This window comes from Pelophylax lessonae (assembly GCF_965119305.1).
Source record: "Pelophylax lessonae genome assembly, chromosome: 5".
NCBI lineage: Eukaryota > Metazoa > Chordata > Amphibia > Anura > Ranidae > Pelophylax > Pelophylax lessonae.
The window spans coordinates 294449575-294455574 of NC_138772.1; positions in this window are offsets into that span (position 1 = coordinate 294449575).

A 6000-nucleotide genomic window follows, 5' to 3' on the forward strand; every position below is an offset into this window, starting at 1 on the left:
ACAGGGGAAGAAGACCTCAAAAAAGGGGAGGGGCAAAATCTCCTGTACTGAGTGAAAAAAGCCTTGGGAATCCGGCAAATGCTTCCGCTGTGCTCTGAGCTACTGCATCAGGCTTCAATCTTGATCTGCGCCGTGCATGTGCCCCAGCTCTTTTTAAACTTTTTTTTGCCAGTGGCTAGTATCTGATGATGTTGGTATTGGTGCTGGTAATAGCTTACACTGGCTCTGGTGACACTGGCACTCATATAGCTAGTAATCAGAACACTGTTTCTGGTTTTACTGGCCCTGGTGACACTGGCATTGGTGTGGCTCATGCTCAGGAGAACTGTTCTGGCTTCACTGGCTCTGGCGACACTGGCACTGATGTGACTAGAAACGAAAACAATGTTACTAGTTTACACACTGTATTGGTGTTGTAGTTATCAGGACACTAGTGTCACTGGTACTGGTGTGATTATCAAGGACAATGTTTCTAGCTTATACTAGCTCTGGTGACACTATATTGGTGTGGTAGCAATCAGTTCACTGTTGCTGGTTTACACTGGCCCTGGCAATCTTGGTACTGGTGTGGCTAATAATCAGGACACTATTGCTGGCTGCTCTAGTCTGGTGACACTGGCACTGGTGTGGCTAGCATTTAGGAACACTGTTGCTGGCTTCACTGAATCTAGGGACACTGGGACTGGTGTGGCTAGTGATTAGGGCCACTGTTGCTGGCTTACACTGGTATAGTGACACTGGGACTGGTGTAATTATCAACGGGAAAAACCACACTAAAGATGATAGATCATAACAAACTACAACATATGCTATACAAAGCAGCAACTCTACTGTGCGATATCAACACAAGGTACATACATAAAAGGGAAACAGAGTCACGCTAAAAATGGTGATTAACCACTTCAGCCCCAGAAGGTTTTACCCCCTTAATAACCATGCTATTTTTTGCGATTCAGCACTGAGATGTTTTAACTGATAATTGCGCGGTCGTGCGACACCATACCCAAATATAATTTATGTCCTTTTTTTCCCACAGATAGAGCTTTCTTTTGGTGGTATTTGATCACCTCTGCGTTTTTTTATTTTTACACTATAAAAAAAAAAAATTGGCGTCAATTTAAAAAAAACACCAATATTTTCTTTTTTCTGCTATAAAGCATTCCCAATAAAAACATTTAAAAAATCAAATTTTTTTATCAGTTTAGGCCAGTTTTTATTCTGCTACATATTTTTGGTAAAAGAAATCCCAAAAAGTGTATAATAATTGGTTTGCGCAAAAGTTATAGCATTTACAAACTACGAGATAGATTTATGAACTTTTTATTTTTTTTTTATTTTTTTATTAGTAATGGCGGCAATCAGCGATTTTTATCGGGACTGCGACATTGCGGCAGACAAATCTGACACTAAGGGCCTAATTCAGTATAAGTTTGGAGTAGAGCTGCTCACTTCTCCAGAAATAACTCCAGCCTAAACTCATTGCATCCTAATTAGGTAAGTGGCTGGAGTTAAACCATCAACTAGATGCTTTAATGAATTCGGAGTTGGAGTTAACTTAGACTGAATTCGGGTTTGGAGTTAACTTAGGCTGAATTTGAGTTTGGAGTTAGCCAAATTCCCTTTGTGTTTTTCATAAAAGGAAATTTGTCTATTCTGAATCACTATTACACAGCAATGTCATTTATTATGGTTTATTTTAATTTTAAGGTATAGTTATGTATCTTATGTGTTTTAACCTTTAGATTTTCTAATAGCAGACTACACAGCTGTCTAATTAGCAGTCTTCATTCTTTATTCATCTGAAACTTTCAGGCATATCTGATTGTATTCAGCACTTTGGTGTAGTGGGCTAAGCTCACAGCTAAAGATTGCTAGGTCATGAGTTCAAGGCCCAACCATGATAACACCCTGTGTGCCATAATTTTTTTTTGGCCACATAGTAATACATTGGCTACATCACCTAAAATTGCATGTCAATGGCCTTGTATATTCAAGAAACAAACATGCATATGTGCAGGGTGCAATTATGCATTTGCCAAGTTTCAGTATTTATTTATAGCTGTCTAAAATTTAAGAAGGTGATGGCACACTTGGGATTTGAACTCATGCTCTCAGTGTTTATAGCCAGGAACACTAACCACTAAACCATTGAGCTGAGCATGATTACCCCTGGAATATTTATTCCCATGTTTCAATAGTTAACCACTTCCTTACAGGGCAGTTACACCACTTCCTGCCCAGGCCAATTTTCAGCTTTTTATACTGTTGCATTTTGAATGACAATTGTGCGGTCATGCAACCCTGTACCTAACACAAATGTATGACAGTATTTTCATAAAAAAATAGTGCTTTCTTTTGGTGGTATTTGATCACTGCAAGGTTTTTTTTCTATTGGCAAAAAGAAGACCTAAATGTTTGACCCCTAAAATAATGTGTTTTTGTTTATGTAATAAAATTTGGTAAATCAATATGTTTTTTGTTGCACTGACGAGCATTGATGAGGCTGCGCTGGCAGGCACTGATGAGACACTAATATGCAGCACTGATAGATAGATAGGTGGCACTGATATGCAGCATTGATGGGCATTGATAGGTGGCACTGATGGGCAATGATTGGCACTGGTGGGCAGCACTGAAAGATGGTAATGATGGGCAGCACTGATGAGGAGGGCACTAACAGGTTCCCTGAGCACTGATTGGCATCAATGGTGGCATGGGTGGACATCCCTGGTGGCTCTAGTGGCATCCCCCAAGGGTCTGCACTGGTAATCAATGCTCTGATTACAAGCACAGACCCCCCACACACACACACTTACTTTGCATATGAATGCCATTTCTTCACAGCTGAAAGTGGCCCTCACCATGATTAGCCAGTTGATTGTGACCTCTTGCTGGAATGTGTGCAAGCCAATTTGGTGTCATTTCTGGTCCAGGGCGAACGCCAATGTGCCATTTGCAATTTATTGTAAAGAGATTTTGCTTTATTTTAAAAATGGCGCACACAGACAACTAAAATGTATTGGAAATGTTTTACCTAGGCCAGTGATGGTAACCCTTAAAACCCAAGATGTTTTTGCCCTACATTTCCCAAAATGCTCATGTACTCTGCAGTGTAGGTGAGCATCATGGGAAATGTTACAAAACACCTGTGTTGCCAAGGTTCATCACTGACCTAAGCCAACTAAAAAGGTGAGTGAGCGCTGTAGCAATCTTTTATTTAGTAATCATTTTTAGTGATTTTTTTATTAAATGTTTTGGTTACATTCATCCACAGCGACTGAATGGAAATTTTGTTTTATTCCTTAATTTATATATTTAGCTAAATATATACATAAACACTTTAATTTCTTACAATTTAGCCCACACACACAACCCCCCCCCCACACACACACACACACACACCCCCCCCCCCCACACACACACACACAAACCACCCCCCCCCCCCACACACACACACCACCCCCCCCCCCCCACACACACACACCACCCCCCCCCCCCCCACACACACACACACACACACACACACACACACCACCACCCCCCCACCACACACCACCCCCCCCCCCCACACACCACCCCCCCCCCCACACACACACACACACACACACACACCACCCCCCCCACACACACACACACACCACCCCCCACACACACACACAACCCCCCCCCACACACACACACACAACCCCCCCCCACACACACACACACACACACACAACCCCCCCCCCCCCCACACACACACACACACACACACACAACCCCCCCCCCCACACACACACACACACACACACACAACCCCCCCCCCCACACACACACACACACACCACCACCCCCCCACCACACACACCACCCCCCCCCCCCCCACACACCACCCCCCCCCCCACACACACACACACAACCCCCCCCCCCCCCCCCCACACACACACAACCCCCCCCCCCCCACACACACACAACCCCCCCCCCCCCACACACACACAACCACCCCCCCCCCACACACACACAACCACCCCCCCCCCCCACACACACACACACACACACACACACACACACACACACACACACACTTCGCTGGAGTAAATGGAGAAACCCTACCCAAGTTCATACTGTACTGCCATTGCACACACACAAAAAATACAAGAAATGGATTACATTTAACAGACACAAAAGATATCTGAATTACATCTAGACAAATATGAAGAAAAGAAAACAAAAAACCAGGAGCTGTGTACAAATGAATAAGCTTTATTGAACATGTATAAAACATCAGTAATCACTCAAGCAAGCATGTGAAATGTGAAATGTGAAATGTGCAATGCCCCCCCCCCCCAAACCCCCAAATCAAGTAATTTTTATTCAAATTACAGTGCAAAGATACAACATATGATGGATAGATAGAGCTTACAATATCCAAAAGTCAAGCAAAATAAGTTGTAGACACCTTAGTATTAAGCATAAAACATACCCAACATACTTTTATGTTAATTGTTTGCATGAGCCTGCCTTTTCATTTAAATACCATCAAATCAGTAGAACATACAGCTACACAGAGGCATGAAAATAAAAAAAAAAACATGTATAGAGTACATAAAGACACACTTTGCAAAAACTATACCAAACAGTTAGAGCATGAAAAGTATTCATCCAACAGAATACACTTACTGCAATATGGATCTTTAGGCATGCCAGCAAACCCCCCCCACCCCACCCCCAAAAGCAAATTCGGACATAAAGACCTGTGGCCCTTCCACAGGCCAAATGATATGATCTCATACATCCCTTTATATAACCTTGGTTAAACTACACCCACCCAGTATAGGAAACGCCCAGCAAAGTAATTAATTGGGTCTGTTGGTTCCTAAACCAAAATCACCAGTTCACTAATGAATGAGTGTTTGGCTGGCCATCCATGATCAAAGTTTCTTACAAGTCAACACACATAAGAAATGCTTTCAATAATCTCAGCATGAGCACAAAGTGGCTTTTTCATTTAGACTAATGCCTCGTACACACGTACTGATCATCGGCCGACCGATCGGCCGTCTTTTGTCCAGGGCTGTCCTGTCTGTTGAAAACTGCAAAAGACTGCACACGAATTTTGTCGGCCAACAACAGACGACTGCAGAAGTGATGTCATGTGATGGTTAACTTTCCGTGTGTTCTTTTCTGAGCATGCTCAGTCTTGCAAATCTGCTGATTGTCGGCCGAATTCTGTACTGACTGGCGAACAATTGGCCGTTCTGGTGTTGGCCAACAAAAATTTTAATGCCTGCACGACAGATTCTGTTCGGCCGAAAATGCGATGTCGGCTGTCGGAAGCATCATACTAACAAGCCTACAATCAGCCGATCGGTCGTCGGCCGAATATTTACGGCCAACAATCGGTACGTGTGTACGAGGCTTAAGGCTGGCCATACATGTTCCAATTTTCTTACAATTTTCTGTCCAATTTTCTTGAAATTTACCTTCAAGTATGTAGTACAAAGGCCTGCCTAATTAGATACAAGTGAATGTGTTTTTTTAGCTTTGACCTCACATTATGTGGTTTGTGGTAGATCTACCAGAAAATTGTACAACAAAAGTTGAACATGTATGGCCAGCTTAATGGTCCATACACACTATAATGCCTCGTACACACGTACCGATCTTCGGCCGTAAATATTCGGCCGACGACCGATCGGCCGATTGTAGGCTTGTTAGTATGATGCTTCCAACAGCCGACAGCGCATTTTCGGCCGAACAGAATCTGTCGTGCAGGCATTAAAATTTTTGTTGGCCAACACCAGAACGGCCGATTGTTCGCCAGTCAGTACAGAATTCGGCCGACAATCGGCTGATTTGCAAGACTGGGCATGCTCAGAAAAGAAAAAACACAGGGAAAGTTAACCATCACATGACATCACTTCTGCAGTCGTCTGTTGTTGGCCGACAAAATTTGTGTGCAGTCTTTTGCAGTTTTCAACAGACAGGACAGCCCTGGACAAAAGACAGCCGATCGTTCGG